Genomic DNA, 17071 nt, shown 5'->3' with positions numbered 1-17071 from the left:
ACAGGACATCCCCAATACTGAGAGGTTTCCAAAGGAAATACCAATGGCACCTGCCATTCAGAGACAGAAGGATTAGCAGCCTCATCTGCTGTGACTGGATATTGCATGTCTGCACAGATCTTTTTCCTCTACTCCAACTCCTTCTTTGGTTCAGCCATGGGTCTCATTCAGGCAAGCAAGAAGCTCTGGTGACATTCTTAGGGCCTTTGCTGTCTCCCAGGAGTTGTGGAGAGGGGGAACTTCTGCACTGAGGTTTCAGTCCCGATACAATTCTCCTAAGAAGCTGCCATTTCTCTGTCTGGAAGCATGATGAAACTCTGTATGACTTTATGGCTTGTGCATGAAAGAGTGCTCTGCGTCACAAAGGCTCAACCCTGACTTAACACATAAGAAAGCGATTAGGGAGACAGGGGAAGCCAAATATCTCAAGAATAAAGATGAAAAACTGTGGGATCTGGCTAATTCCAGAAGCAACACCATTTAAGTTATTATTTGATGCCAATAGTTACAAAAATAGTAACCATGCTCCTCAACACACAGTGGCTCTCTCAAACTGGCTGTGAACAGCCACATCACTGGCAGCAAAATTGTTGCATGTGTCTGGAATAAAAACCCTACAAGGAGTGCAAGAGATATCACAAGAAGGCCTCTACTCACCCATATGCACATTCCAGGATATGCATGTGAGCTATTCATGTTGATAAGGGTGAGACTGCCTTCCTGGGACAATATTCTGGCAAAGAGGAAAAGACCTAAGCCATTGACTGCACAAGACCATGGTTATCTTCAGGACGGATGTCGAAGCTCACTCAGCATCATCTTAGAGGAGTGATAATGGCTTGCCATGGCTCATCTGCTCCCCGCTGGGAAGAAACAGTTGTCAGCGAGAAAAGACCAGGGGAAATGTTTGAATGCTGAGCACGCAACTGCAGAATGAGGTGACACCTATGCAGGAACAGATTTATATAGTTGAAGATCCTGGATTCCCATCACTAGGCTGTCAGGCAAGCAAAGACCAGTGCCAAGAATAGAGGATAACTGAGATCCGTGTCCAAGCTATGAAGCTGAACCCAATCCAAGATGCCCTGCGGCTGTTTAACTAACTAGGAAAACTTAAACATTCCCCCACAGTCAGACTCAATCTTTTGCACTCATAATACCTCAACAGTTTGTCTTGCCATGATAAAGGCTGTCAAGACACAAATCCACAGTATCTGCAAGGAAGTTTTTGAGCCAGTCAGCAATCATTTGTATCCATGCCTTCAAACTCAGCAAGAATGTGGGGTGGGAATACGTCGTTATAGGCACATTCCAGCTGCAAAATATTAAAATCTTCTACAAACATCATGACCTAACTCACGATTTTGGCAGCTACCACTCTCACAGGGATCATCTGCTTATGACACATTCCTTACTTCATTTAAGAGACATGTTTTCAAACAATTATCATGTGCAATTTCCTCTGCACCTGATATTTTTCTTGCAGGGATGAGACAACTGCAGCAGCTTGGTGGGGTGAGACTCTGACCCTTTGTGTGCCACAGTCACAAAGTGCACATCCTTGAGCAGAGCCAATTCCTACACCAGCAGCTGTGAGGAGAATAGGGCTGAGAACATTTGTAGACCTGGATACTGCCTTAAGGAGCACTTTTATCTGTTTCTGGCTAGCTTCTGATAATGCCAGTGTTAGTTAGTGTGTATCTATTAGATAGAATGGCAATGTGAAAAGCAAAACCTGGGGAGGACTAGAAAGACCATGGTGATGTACAGAACTTTTTCTATTCACCATATTATTAAAGGATGCTAGTCCAAGATGATTGCCACAAAAATTATCAGAGGGCTGGAGCACCTGTCTTAGGAAGGCAGGTTGAGAGAGTTGGGGTTGTTCAGCCTGGAGTAGAGAATACTTTAAGGGGCTCCAGGAAAGCTGGAGAGGAGCCTGGGACAAAGGATGGAGGGGACAGGACAAGGGGGAATGGCTTCACATTGGAAAAAGGCTGGATTAGATGGGATATTGGGAAGGAATTCCTGGCTGTGAGGGTGGTGAGGTTTTGGCACAGGTTGCCCAAAGAAGCTGTGGCTGCCCCATCCCTGTCCAAGGCCAGGTTGGATTGGGCTTGGAGCACCCTGGGATAGTGGAAGATGTCCCTGCCCATGACAGAGAGCATGGAACAAGATTATCCTTAAGTTGCCTTCCAACCCAAACCATTCTATAATTCTATGCTGAGCCAGTGGGGTCATTCACCGTGAATCACCCCGGCACAATTTCACCTGGAGGTGTCTAGCTGCTTCCTGGGAGCTACAAAATTTCTACCAGAATAACCTTAGACAGGCTGAGACAATCAATTGTAAACACCAAAATGAGAAAGCCATTTCTTCAGTAAATTGAGAAAAAAATTTCTTCCCAACAATAAAAAAAAACACCAAAACCCCCACCAAATTCCATCTTACATATGCACAAACAGCCTTGTTTGTGCTAACAAGTCTAGTTTCATGCATCTCCCAGTCAAAAGCGATGTATATATAACTGCTATCACATGTAGCAATCAGAAACACCCTGACATCCTGTTCTTTCCACTCCTTCCCCCTCTCTAGTATTCAAAATACTTCAGCTCCTAAAAAACTCATATCCCATTCCCCTTCATGTAAGCCCCAGCCAAGTTGCCCTCTTCCTTACCTTCTTTAAGTGTTCAAAGGTAATTTTAAAGAACACCTCATTTAGCTTTCATTTTACTGAGATTCAGCCTGCCCATAAATCAGATCTGAAGGGGAATTGGAGAGGGTCTCAGCTAATCAAAGCTCCAATCTCTAAAATGTTTAAATATAAATCAAAATAGTTGAAGGCTCTCCAAAGCTTCAATTTTCTTTGAAAGCCCTAGTTCTTATTTTTCCTGTGCTTAGTTCTCAATTTCATCCTCATCCCTTGAAGGTATTTTCTAAGTATTTTTTAGTCATTTTCTCCAAGACATTGAGATGCCTGGTTCAAGAATTATATTAAATTTTGACCTGTGAGTGAGTTGCTATGCTCCCAAGTAGGAGTGCTTTGTCCAAATTAAGGTTTTAGGGTTCAGCTCCTAAATTGAAGTTTACTAATGACTTTAAGGCTAAAAATGTTCCTAGAATCTATTGAAAACATGACTTTGATCATCCATTCCATATTGCAGTCAGAACTACATGCTCCATATGTCAGAAATGATAAAATGTTTCTGCCTCCCTCTTTTGCTTCAGAAGTCTGGAAGTCTGCTAAATTAATCTGCTTACCTATCTTTATCACATCTTATAGTTCTGGAATGGAATATGGGTTAGGAAAGTTAAGAATATAAGCTTATTTCTCTCTCTTCCTCTGTCCTCCCTTCCTGTGTTAAAGTTATTGAGAGAAAGGAAAAAAATTACACATTGTAAAAGATATTTTAATCCTTGGGTTTAATCATTCGAGCATGTGAGTTTACCAAAAGAGTTCTCACAGAAAAGCAGATCCTTTCATTCTTCCCAATATGTGGGGTATCAGCATGTCATATCAGTGTGTTTCATTTCACTAAAATAACCAGTCTTTCAGACAATTCTCTTGTTAGAAGAAAGAATGGAAAATGTGGGGCATAGGAATATTTGGACACTTTTCTGGGTGTGTGGTACACATGCATAATAATCCACAGGGGAATGAGCTTCTGAGCAAAACTGCAATAACTGTTAACAGAAGGTATACATGGAATTTTTATTTTATGTATTTACAACACTTACACAAAGGTTATGCACTTATGTAAAACAGGATTGAAGAATATGTCTTGAAACATACTATATTGATACCCCTTCTACCTAGGATAGCTCTTCAGTTATTGGGTGACCTCCTCAGATCTCACTTAGAGATCCCTGAGCTAGGGCAGACGAACTTCAATGAAATATGTGCAAGGGCTGGTAGATTGTTGGGCAAATTTTTCCACACAACACACATTTTTGCTTACTTTCACTGTGAAACAGATTTCTTTAGATTAGACTTAAACATAATCTTGAAACCATATTGGTTTCAGCTGCCTCACACAACAAGAAATTTTGGGGGATTTTAATCATACAGAGAGTGCATCTTCTACCAACAAAATATTTGATGGATCTTCAGCTTCATGTGAGCAAGGTTGACTCCAAACTCTGATTTGCTCTCATATTAAATATGTAGTTAGAATGAAAGTCCAGGACACTATCCAACTGAAGGGGCTAGTAATCCCTGAAAGCAACAAATCCTATGTGGGAAAGGAAAAGGGAAAGGAGAAGGGAGAAAAGAAAGAGAGACAGATATTTCACTCCCATATCTATTAACATAATAGAATGGAAAATGTAGGATCCTTGGGCTGACTGAGAGTCAACTTTATCTTTAGAAGATGCTCATTACAAAGATCTCGTTTAACATTTGGCCTGACCTCGCAGGTAGCTCTCATTTTTCTCTTTCTACAGAAGGTAAGTTGCAAAATGTTTAATTTCTCAGCAGCTGTCTTCATTCCATTTGGGAACAGCCTCACAAAAATAATGACAAACCTCTTTCCTACAAAATGAAGTGTTTTGCATCACATTCTCTTGGGTTTTAGCATTATTGTCAACCAGCACAAAACTAGAAAAATCAAAACAGAGAATAATCAAATAGATTACTTAAGACTCGCTTTGGTAGCCTTATGAAACAAAACCTCATCGATATTAAGTTTTGCCAAGTGTTAGCACTTGAGCAAAGCCACTTCCACAGGTGAGGCATCATTCAGCTAGACTTTTCTGAACAGCTTGAAATGCAAAGGAGAAAGAAAATGCATTTTTTAAATGGTTGGCACAAAACATGTACACAGACAATGTGTACATAAGCAAAATAGTGTTCCTTGAAAATATGGAATAAAAAAATTGTCCACATTTACAATAATTAGGTACACAGACAAGTAATATAAAGGAAAGAAAAATATTGCTAAAAAAGGAGAAGTTTAAAATTTCCAAGGCTGCATTCAGTCTGGAAGGGAGCACATCTTCCTGTGCACAGAGGATATTACGTCCTAGGATGTCCATCATGGCAAAAGGAAGGTGAGGGGAGAAACCCTAACTACTTTTGGCATGATACCCAGTGAGTTTCTGAGCAGAGAGATGTGAAATCAGGACCTGCAGTGTAAGGAATTGGGCTTGATGACTTTCTTCCTGTTGCTCTAGTTTTCCCCAGGGCTGCAGAAAGTTGGGCCCATCCTAAACCAAACCACCAGGGAGCCACTTGAAATCCCTTCAGAAAACCAAGTGCTGAGGGGAAGGCAGCAAAAATTGGGTGCTTTCATTCAATAAGGAGGAAAATTCATTTCTTTTCTTTCATGTTGTGAGCCTGGCTGACAGTTAACCAGACTGCAGGTGTCACTTGCCAGTGGGGAAATATTATAATACATTAGTAATATAAATATTACTAATGAATGACAGGTATCAAAACTGTATTTTTCTCAGGACTTTGTAGGATCTAGGTAAACCACAAATCAGACATGGATCTGCTGACAGACAGACAATACAGACCATTGTATTGCGCTTACGCAAGGACCTGTGGCATGGGAATATATTAATTTTTAATGGAAAATGTTATTCTTTATGGTCAGCTCTTTCAGCAGAATAATTTATCAAGACTGACATCAACCAGATACACTAGGATTGATGTAAAAGTGAGGGCAGGGAGGGGGACATCTAATATTTACAAATGGCACGGCTTTTAAAATGCCACTACTTAGAATCAAGTGCAATTACAGTGTATTTAAATGAGCATTAAAGTATTTGTATTGCCAGTTTGCAAATTCAGCATCTTGAGAAGCCTGAATGGATTTTCATGTAATTATTGTCATTAACTCAGAGAAGTAAATGCTCAGCAAAGAGTCTGCTTTAAAAAAAAAAAAAAAAAAAAAAGGCAAGTGCATAAATGTATAATTAAATGGCATCTTCATGCTTAATTCCTCACATGATCTTCTAAAATATACACCTCATAACTGCTGAGTATCTTGGTGACATAGCCCAAGCTTCATTTCTGCATAGTATTAGCATCAGGGAAGCTATATTTGTGGTCTCAGAAGTTTCTCTTAGGAAGGTGACATTGAGAAATTTTCTTTCCCTGAAGCCTATTTATCTGCTTTTCATGCTAGGAGATCCTTGTCTGCCTTTTTCTACAAGTACTATGAACAAAAACTTTGCCAAATGTTCTTACTCTCATGACTGCTATTCCATTTCTACTAGAAATCACAGGTATTGTGTGTTCCACACCGAATCTCAATCAAAATGGCCCATAGTTATAAAATCATAGAATCACAGAAGGTTTTGGAAAAGACCTTAAAGCTCATCCTGTTTCACCCCCTGCCATGGGCAGGGACACCTTCCACTATCCCAAGGTTGCTCCAAGCCCTGTCCAACCTGGCCTTGGACACTTCCAGGGATGGGGGAATCCACAGCTTCTCTGGGCACTCTGTGACAGGCCCTCACCACCCTCACAGGGAAGAATTTCTTTATAATAAATGAGGTATTCCAGTTCTTCTCGTTAAATTTGAATATGCTTTGGCGAGATGAGTTTTAGAAGCTGATAAATAATAGAGACCAGAAGTATCTGGAAATTTTAGACTGAAAAATGATGCTTCTGTGTTTGACACCACTGACATGTGGCCTCAGTGAGCCCTTCAATCTCTATGATCCATTAGCAAAATGGACACAGGAGTCCTTATGTTTGCTTCAGTGAAAGCTGATGTGAAAGTTCAAATCACTGATCAGTTCCGGGAGTAGCATGTGGTACTTGATAAAAGAAAACCTTCAACCTACCCCTCAGAGATCATGAGTCCATGAATGACACAGGATGGTCCTTAAGGTCAGCTGGCTTTTAGAACAAGATAATTTAGAAGGATATAGGGAGAGCAGCATTAGCTGAACTACAAAAAGCAAGAAAACAAAAGAAAACGATTATGTTAGTTACTATAGGCCAGAAAGTCTATCAGGAATTTTGTCTCTGCGTAAGAAACCTCTGCCTCAAGGCAGATGTTGAATAGTTACTGGTAACAAACATTATGACTTTCACAGTGCTCAGCAGCCCTGAGAGCTGGACTTGGGTGAACCTGATGAAGTTCAACAAGGCCATGTGCAAGGCTCTGCAGCTGGGTTGGGGCAATCCAAAACACACAGGCTGGACAGAGAATGGATTGACAGAATCTCTGAGATGAAGGACTTGGGAGTGCTGATGGATGAGAAGCTCAATATGATCCATCAATGTGCACTGGCAGTCCATAAACCACATGAGAGAGGGAGATGGAGAAGGAATTTGGAAAGTGCATGGAGTGATAGCACAAGGGGAAATGACAAGAGGAAACACTGTCAGGGGACAGGGTTAGATTGATGTTATGATATTAGGAAGAAATTCTTCCCTACAAGGGTGATGAGGCCCTGGCACAGGTTGCCCAAAGAAGCTGTGGCTGCCCCACCCCTGGGAGTGTCCAAGACCAGGGTGGATGGAGCTCAGAGACATCTGGTCTAGTGAAGGATGTCCCTGCCCATGGCAGAGGGCTTGGAACCAAATTATCTTTAAAGACCCCTTCCCCTTTAAAGATCCCTACCAGCCCAAACCATTCCATGATTCTATCATTTTATGATTCATCTCTCTTTTACAGATTGCCAATATTTGCTCAAGATAAAAATAATTATTTATTCTTGTTAAGTAATGGTGACTTTAGAAAATAATCTGATCAAGGAACTGCTTTCACCGGGCTGTCTCAGATGCTTTCACTCATAGTCTCAGTGCTTGCCACATTGTCTCACAAGGAATATTTTTTTCTCTTGATTGCCACAAGTAGGTCCTTGTTCCACCTGGATGTAGTACCTGCTCTCAGACAGATCCATGAACTTCATTTCAACTGCTACAAGAGCAATTTCAAACTTAGAAATGTCAGTGTCTAGCGCAGGGCTTTGCTTTGTAAACATTCCTTTGTTAATGAAATTGGAAAAGTTCAGAGGAGGAATTTTCCATGAGTAATTCGTCATGTAAGCACTACTTAAAAGTCCCTTTTCTCAAATTCACTTTGACAGCTGCTTTGGAAATAATAATAATAATAATAATAATAATAATAATAATAATAATAATAATAATAAATCTTAGCCTTATTTTTATATCAACAGAGTGAACATCTGCAGGTTCAAGCACTGGAACCCAAATTTCTGGGTCTTCATCCAACATGATGCTCTCTGTTACCTTGTGGCTGGAGCACACCCACCCAGATAGGGAGCAAGACCCAAGCTGGTGGTCAGCTACTGGAGACCACTACTTTCAGAGGACACTGAGGAAACTCTGATGCCATTAGCCAAAGGGAAACACCACTTTGTGGTGTCTGTGTATTTTCCAAACCCTTCAAAACCTTTTTTCTTTCCTTACTGCCGCCCACAAGCTGATTCCACCTGCTGCCTCTTATCTTGGAGACAGATTGCCATTTCAGGGAAAAGGGGCTGGAACTTCATGATATGTTTCTACAGCACCCTGTGATGGGGTCTCCAGGGATTTCTGAAGTACAGATAATTAATCTGACACACTGCTCTGTGGAGGGTCTGTCAATCAAGAGCGAGCCATTCACATCCTCTCTGTCAGGCTCCCATCACTCCATGGAGCTGTTGCCAGGTTTTCAGCAGCTAGAGCAGAGGGGAGAGGAAACAGCCACGGCCAGGTGGTGCAGCCTGGGCCAGCTCCCTGCACAGGCAAAAGAGGCAATTCCCCAGGACAGGTTACTGCTGCAGGAGGACAGGAGGAAAATGAGAGACAGGAAGTAAAAGTTGATACGGTCCTGCAGATTTTGCATCTTCAGTGTAAGGTGACAATCCACATTGCAGTTCCTGCCTGCATCTCCCACATTTCCCAGAGCTTTTCCACCCCAACTCATGTCAAACTCTCCTGCCCTGTCTTTGTAATTCTCCTGATACGGGCCTCAGACAAACACTCACCCAGATTAGAGGAGTTTAGGGATTGAGGAAGCTGATCCTCCGATTTTACGTTCAGAGCCTGGAGCCATTGAGGACATACAGTGAAACACCAGAGCTGTGGGTACCTACAGATGTGAGCTGCCCCTCTGAATTGTTGTGTAAACTCCATCACGAACCACAAAAACAGGAGTTGTGTGAAAAGAAATAAAATAAGTAAATGAAAGGTTGAGTGCACAGACAGCTCAAGAAACAGTGGGTGAAGAAGCCTGAGGAATAGCCCTGTGCACCACTGTCTCCATCAAAAAAACAGTGTGCTGATTGAACCAGCAATGTTCAAACTGGATAATGAAAAACTATGAATCATGCAAAAAAAAAACAGTGCTCATTTCACTGACCTGCAGTTGTAACATAAAGGCTTTCCAAGAGATAAATATTCCTATCGTGATGAGTGATCTTTAAGTCTGCAGCTACGTCCCTCCCTTGAAAAAGGAAGTGATGGAGTGCTGTTAGCATTGCCTTGTGCCCCTTTGATTTCAGCACTATAAATATTTCCCTTGTCTTTGGTACGGGCCACAACAAGGACTGGCTAAAAAAACAGACTGAGAATCAAAAGAGCGGAAATTATAAGGAGTAGGTTTGGCCTTTGCAGTGCACCCAGGACACATGGAGCTTTGAGGTCCAGCTCCTAGGAAGAGTGGCCTGTTGAAAATCAAAACAGTGATGTTTTTATCACTTCTTTGTCTTGAATTAGTGAACAGAGACAAGAAGAGAAAAATAAATCTAACTAGGCTTTGAGCAGACATTGTCTTGAGATGATATATTCAAACTTTATTATAGAATTACAGAATGGTTTGGGATGGAAGGGGACTTAAAGATCATCCACTTCCACCCCTGCCATGGGGAGGGGCAGCTTCCACTGTCTCAGGCTGCTCCAAACCCTGTTCAACCTGGGCTTCAACACTTCCAGGGGTAGGGCAGCCAAAGTCTTCCACCATTCCTTCAGGTAAGAAAGAGGACATGTGAGTGGGAAAATGAGCTTGCATCACTGATGTTTCTTTCTTATATAAAGATAGAAAATGGATGTATTTTTTTAAATAGCTTATTTTTTGTATTTTTACTATGTCTACTCTGAAGTACTCTCTGATGACAGGCAGTCTACTAAAATGTAAGATAAGAAAAAGAAAAGTATCTGAAGGTGGAACTTTTGTTAAGTGTTTATGTAACACCAATGCTTAACCTTCGGTCTTCAGAAAACCTGTCTTAAAATGTAAATATTGGCACTTGAATTGATTCACACGGTCTTTGCGAAACAGCTCAAAGAGTATTCACTGAAAGTCTCAGCAAGGACAAGCAGTGAAATACTAGAACTGAAAATGCGAAAGCCTATTGTTGAGGTTCTGTTTGTCAAAAGGATGCACAACAAGAATTTAGAAAACTTGTAAGAGGAAGAGGGACACTTGCTGAAAAACCCTTGTAGGTTACCACTATACACTCCTTCTCCTATGCATCATAAATAATACAGAGGAGAGAAGCCAAGCGACATCCCTTTCTTTCTTATCCCTTCATAGGACAGAAAAGAGTGTAAAGATTTCCATAAATAGCCATTTTCTGCCTTACAAGCTGCCTGTGGAGAATGTTTCTACCCTGGTTTCCAAAGAAAACAAGGACTTACATGATCCAAATTATGTGTGTATCATCTCATCTTTTCATGTCCCCCTGACAACTTTTGAACCTGTTTCAACAAAATTTGTTGGACTTGTACATGTTTCATAAAAATTTACTGCCTGGGGGAAGACAGGGACTTGATTAGTTGCACCAGACAGAATAAGAGAGGCTCCAGTTACCCTTTATCAGAGTGTGGAGAATCTGTGTTGGGCAGAGACATTATTCATATCACAGCTGTGGGAAAATCTTAAATTGGCACCCTAGTTTAACCAGAAAGTTCAAACCTGAGACACACGTCCACAAGAAACATGATTTTGTTAATTCTGCTGCTCATGGAACAGCTTGTTCCCACTTACATCTTCAGTTGAAGATATTAGCAAAGATGACACTTCTTCCATTAAAACTGTAGTTTCCAAAAATCATCATCTTTTGATAAAAAAGGAAAAAAAAAAGCCTTTTAGAGACTTTTTAGACCTGTGACTCTTCTGGACCATCTATGCAAAGAAACTCCTTACACAAGCATATGTCTGTTTCATTGTGCTGAAATATGAGTGGTGAGCATTTGGGTCAGAAATCCACAGCTCCTCTGAGTGCAGGCTGGGTGTGTTGTACACAAGGAAAGGCACCAAAGTGTTTGCCTTTGTGTTGACTTGGGGAAATCTTTTTAAAGCCCAGCAGAAAGGAACTACTTTCTGTTTACCTCCTGGGGATGGACCTGTCATACCGTTACAGTGGATCCAGGGTGCTTTATCCCATGGGCCCCTGATGCTTCTCAAAGCTTTTTTTACACCTAGACAAGTTGTTGGTATGCTGCCCTATAAATACATTCACCTTTTATTTACTGATCTCCTGTAAAGCCTTTGACACCATCCCCCACAACATCTTTCTCTCTAAATTGAGATAGATTTGATGGGAGAACTATTAGATGGATTAGGAACTGGTTGGATGGTGGCATCCAGAGGGTTGTGGCCAGTGGCTCAGAGTCCCAGGGGACATCAGGGACAGGTGGTGCCCCTCAGGGCTCCATATGGGCACCAGTGTTATTGAATATCTTCATTAATGACACAAAGGCATCAAGGGCACCTCAGCAAATCTGCAGATGACACCAGGCTGAGAGGTGCAGCTGACACCTGGAGGATGAGATGACATCCAGAGGGGCCTGGACAGGCTGGGGAAGTGGCCCATGGGAACCTCTGAGGTTTAACAAGGCCAAGTGCTGGAGCTGCACCTGGGTCAGGGCAACACCCAGGATCAATCCAGGCTGGGATAAGCAGAGGGAGCAGCCCCAGGAGAAGGACCTGGGGGTGCTGTGGGGGAGAGCTGGACCTGCCCTGCCCCTGAACCCACCGTGCCCTGGGCTGATCCCCAGCGTGGGCAGCAGGGGAGGGGGGATTCTGCCCCTCTGCCCCGCTCAGGTGAGACCCCACCTGCAGAGCTGCCCCAGCCCTGGGGAACAACAGCACAAGGACCTGGAGCTGCTGCAGCCAGTCCAGAGGAGGCCACCCAGATGATCAGAGGGATGGAGCAGCTCTGCTGTGAGGAAAGGCTGAGAGAATTGGGATTGTTCATCCTGGAGAAGAGGCAGCTTTGGTGCGACCTAATTGAAGCTCTTAATACCTGAAGGCAATGACAAAAAGATGGAGAAAGACTATTTACAAGGGCCTGGAGTGACAGGACAAGGGGGAATGGCTTCCCACTGCCCAGAGTGTATGGTTAGATGGGATATTGGAAAAAAATTCTTCCCTGTGAGGGTGGGGAGGCCCTGGCACAGGGTGCCCAGAGCAGCTGTGGCTGCCCCTGGATCCCTGGGAGCGTTCAAGGCCAGGTTTGATGGGGCTTGGAGCAATCTGGGATAGTGGAAGGTGTCCCTGCCCATGGCAGTGGGGATTGGAACTGGATGGTCTTTAAGGTCCCTCCAACACAAACCATTCTCTGATGTTATGATCCTATGGTCACTCTTGCTCTATGGCTGTCCAACATTTCAGACTCCTGTATCTCTTTGCTTTAGGAAGACGTGACCAGGAGCCATCCCGAGTTACCAACACACTGCAGGCTGAAGAAGACAGGCTCGACTCTGCCAGAGGACAAAATCATCCCACGTTTCCTTGGTGAGTTCAGGCTCCCTGAGTGTGTGTGGGGGGTGTTTCTTCCTGCCCCCAGAAGTCTCTCATCTGAGTATGCTGTTCACCTCTCTGCTAGCCCAGACACTTTCATTCAGGCCAAAAAGTCATTTAATTTGCAGAGAAGGTGGTTCCTTCCCAGCTGCCTTTCAAAGTAGTTTCTCAGCTGTGCAGGGAAGCACAGCCAATCACACACCTTCACTGGAAGACACCCTGGCAGACACAACACCAGGTGGAGGATCCTTGTCATGGGTTTGCAGCACTATGAACACATCCAGGCTATAGTAAGGCTCTCAGTCCACCCTGTAGTTCAGACACCCTCAAGGGTCACTTTCAGGGTGTTGTAAGGAGCGATTACTTCTCCAGATGAAAACCTATTTAGTTCATTGCAGGATATATGGGAAAATGGGGTGGTACAAGAGCTGTATTAGAACTAAAAAGCCACCACTTCTCACTACAACTACTACTTGGAGAAGGGAGAGTTGTGTGCACACACTGCCTGTGGTAGCAAAGCTCTGCTTGGGGCTTTCTCTCCTTAGAAACACAGAATGGTTTGGGTTGGGAAACATTCCACTATCCCACATTGCTCCAAGCCCCATCCAACCTGGTGCTGGACATTTCCAGGGATCCAGGGGCAGCCACAGCTTCTCTGGAAAACCTGTGCCAGGGCCCCACCTTCCTCACAGAAAAAGAATTTGTTTCCAATATCCCATCTGTCCCTGCCCTCTGGCACTGGGAAGCCATTCCCTGTGTCCTGTCCCTCCATGCCTTGTCCCCAGTCCCTCTGCAGCTCTCCTGGAGCCCCTTTAGGCCCTGCCAGGGGCTCTGAGCTCTCCCTGGAGCCTTCTCTTGTGCAGCTGAGCACCCCCAGCTGTCCCAGGCTGGCTGCAGAGCAGAGGGGCTCCAGCCCTGGAGCATCTGGGTGGCCTCCTCTGGACTGGCTGCAGCAGCTCCAGGTCCTTGTGCTGTTGTTCCCCAGGGCTGGGGCAGCTCTGCAGGTGGGGTCTCACCTGAGCGGGGCAGAGGGGCAGAATCCCCCCTCCTCTGCTGCCCACGCTGGGGATCAGCCCAGGATACAGCTGGCTTTAGGGGGTCAAGTGCACATTGATGGGTCATGTTGAGCTTCTCTTGACATGGTTTAATCTCTAAGGTTAAGCAGGGCATGGGCATTGAGGTTGTTCCCTTCAGCATGCACTCCATGAGTGGTGTGACCCACAGCGTTTCAGGAGAAATGGCTTCACCTTTTACAGTCAGTCCCTGAGGGGATGTAAGCGGCCTCACTCCGTGGCCCTGGCAGTGAGAGATCCCCGTTTTGGCTGGTAATGGTCACATCTGACTCGTGGAAATTTTTAGGAAGGGCCCTTCCTAGGGATGAATATGAACAGTATAAGAGTGTAACCCATCCCCTTCCCTCTCTATCAAATAACAAATTATCAACTCAGTAAGAGTCAATAAGATTATATTTAAATTACAAACTGCAAATATTGGCTTATTTTGAGCTAGTTAGTAAGAATTAACAATCACATTAAAAATGTCTTATATTTTGGAAATACATTTCATCTGCCTTTGCATGATGGCAGCCAAGAAAATTTTGTTCAAATTTTCCAAGGTGATTCACTTACTGGCTTCTAAAAAACCTGGTAAATATCAGGTGCCAAAAATTTCTTCAGCAAGATTTTTGAGCTAGAATGAAAGTTCCGTTCCAAAGACTAACTTTAATAATTGTTCATGCTACTGCTTTTCTATTTTTAGGTCTTCTTAAGAAGACCTCACAAGAAAGAGATCATTTGGGTGATATCTTCAGTACATTTTCAAACTCTTAGGGGAAATGTCAGTGATGCAGCTTTGATTTTGAAGGTCATCTAGGGACATGAACTTCATAGTTGCTGAAGATGTACTGTTTTTTCCTATTCATTCCTTCCAACACTGCAGCACAGAGGCAACACTCGCAATGTTTTTAATGTCTTTTTAACCCTTCTTTTGTGCCCTTTCTGAAAGCACTTTGACCAAAGGCCCTCATTTTTGGAATATGCTAACTATCTTCCTCCTGAAACAGATTTTCAAACTGAAAGTCCAAACACTGAGGTGCATAAAAACATCTGATATCTTTTGTATGGGTCTGAGGGGCAAAATCCTCTAAATGTGGCAATAAAGCTGTGACAACCAAAGCAGGTGAATTGTGTTCTGCAGGAGAATACAGGTCACCTCACTCTAGAGGAAGGAGCAGCTTTGCCATTTCACTCCCCAGTAAGAGCTGCAGAGCTCTGTGGGCTCTCTTTACAGATTCCATTGCCATGTGCACTTGGCTTATTAATTAAAACATATTCTTTACTGTTTTCAATACATTAAATTGAATGTGTCTAATGAATATCCAGCTGCACTCTTCTTTCTTTATACATAACAATTTAGAATCATAAATTGCACTCATTCCAACCCAGGAACATTTTGCCCATTATATGGCTGCGGGTGATAATGTATCAGACAGCAATAATGACGCTTGATTTTCATAAGCTGCACTAAATGGTAAGTGCTCAGAGCTACATGTTTTGATTAGCAGACTAAGCAAACCATGACATGAGAATCCTTATTTACACTGACTACTAAGGCTTCTTTCACAAGGTGATTTATTTAGGCAGAGGGACGTGTTAAGTGCACCTGACCTGCCTTTAACTGAGTTCTAGATCATCTCAAGCTGGACATCTCTGACGCAAAAAGCTCTTGAGTGATTGTCTAATCTAAGCTAGATATGCAAAATCATATGCTAGAATTCATTCTGTGCGAGATTTACCAGGAAAAATAAAGTCTATTTTGATGCTGTATGTGTAGAAGTTGAATCAGATGCAGAATATACCCTGGGGAGGCCTGTAGACAAAAGGTATTTTGTCCCAGATGTAGGTTTCTACGCCCTCCACTCCTTTTCCGTCTCTCCTCCATCATTCTCTTCAGCAGCCTTGTGTCCCTCACGCCCTCCCTCCACTGCACAGCTACACTCCTGTCATTTCACAAGCGCAGTCCCTTTCCCAGCACACTAAAAAAGACAAACACACCCACATTTGCCTTCACTCGCACGCTCTGCGTTGTTTCTTCAGCTCCACCTATCGACGTCCTGAAAAAATGAGCGGCCGGGGCAGCAGGTCCCTTCGTCTGTCCCGAGCACATCACACAGCCCTGCACACGCACACAGGTGACCCCTGCCCCTCACACGGCGGTGCTTTAGCAGCTTGAGGGGCATGACTGACCTCTGTGGGTTCAGGACAGCTGGTCAGAGAAACTGTATTCTACTGTGTTGAGCTGGATATTAATTCTTTGGGCTGTGACAGAGAACTGTGCTTTAGTTAAGAAAAGATGAATGCAAGCCAGCCAAAAGGAAGAATTATCGTGACCATCATTACCAGACTGCTTGGTTTGAAGGCTGTCCCAAAGGACAGCCTTTAGGAGGCAAACAGGGTAAACTACAGGGAAGTGAAGAAATGAAGATGAAAAATAGTTTAGCCACACGAAATCTGAGCTCTTATTTGGCTCAAACTTATTATTAGAGTTTGACCTTGATTACAAAGTATTTTTCACTTTAAGTATCTCTTAGCATCTTTCACATACAGTTTTCCTATGCTCATGTTTGAAGGAGTGTGTCAGATAATCCCTATTTCACCCAGAATGGCACACACTCCAATAATTGATGGCAAATAAGGTCACTATGGAGAGAGGTTCCACTTCCAGCAGAGTTACATTGCTCCAGTCCATGCTGGGAAAGACACCTGAGGCTCCGTGGTCAGACAGAGGTGTGGTGGTGGCTGTGGGTGCCTTCAGGGGTTGCTCCGAAACACTGAAATGATTCATACTTCTAAATAACTTCATGATCCTTGGTTGGAAGCAAATCATGAAGTGTTAGATGTCATTTTGAAGCAAGGGCTGGGAAACTTTTCTCCAGCGTTATGTTTGGTTTAAATTTGGTTTGGTAAGTAGCCCAAACTCCTGAATGTGCCTCTAAAAGCATTACTGGAGATGACTTTGAGTGCTGATTGTATTCAGAAACACAGCTCTGGAAGTCCCCAAGCATTATCTGAACCCCCCCAGCCTACAGATTGATGCTGGAAGTCACAGAGAAATGGGCATTTCCATCATGCCTGGTAGAAATACCTTGACAACAGACTCTCCATATCTTGGCACTTGTGGATCCAGAAACCAGAGATGGAAGTGGAAGGGGAGGGGGAGATTAGAGCTATTTTATTTCCGCCATCGTAATGAAATATTTGGTCAGATACATCCAACACAGTCAGAGATTGAGCAACACATCCACCATGGGGTTCTGAAGGGCAACATTACAGCTTTTATCTTCCCCCCTACATATCTGAAGT

The 17071-nt window shown here is 43.3% G+C and overlaps 1 protein-coding gene across 11 annotated transcripts in view; it reads left to right on the top strand.

Annotated features, from left to right (window-relative positions):
• LOC138102991 (urea transporter 2-like) overlaps window positions 1-17071 on the top strand; it is a 302433-nt gene that overhangs the window by 244962 nt on the left and 40400 nt on the right. For 10 of the 11 annotated variants that reach the window (XM_069000875.1, XM_069000876.1, XM_069000883.1 and 7 more), the window contains one exon: window positions 12605-12704. The gene's annotated coding sequence lies outside the window, so the exon portion shown is untranslated. The remainder of the gene's footprint in view (window positions 1-12604; window positions 12705-17071) is intronic. The other variant, XM_069000881.1, reaches the window with a different exon arrangement.

Source organism: Aphelocoma coerulescens (assembly GCF_041296385.1).
Source record: "Aphelocoma coerulescens isolate FSJ_1873_10779 chromosome Z unlocalized genomic scaffold, UR_Acoe_1.0 ChrZ, whole genome shotgun sequence".
Classification (NCBI taxonomy): Eukaryota; Metazoa; Chordata; class Aves; order Passeriformes; family Corvidae; genus Aphelocoma; species Aphelocoma coerulescens.
This window is presented reverse-complemented; position numbering and strand designations above follow the sequence as displayed.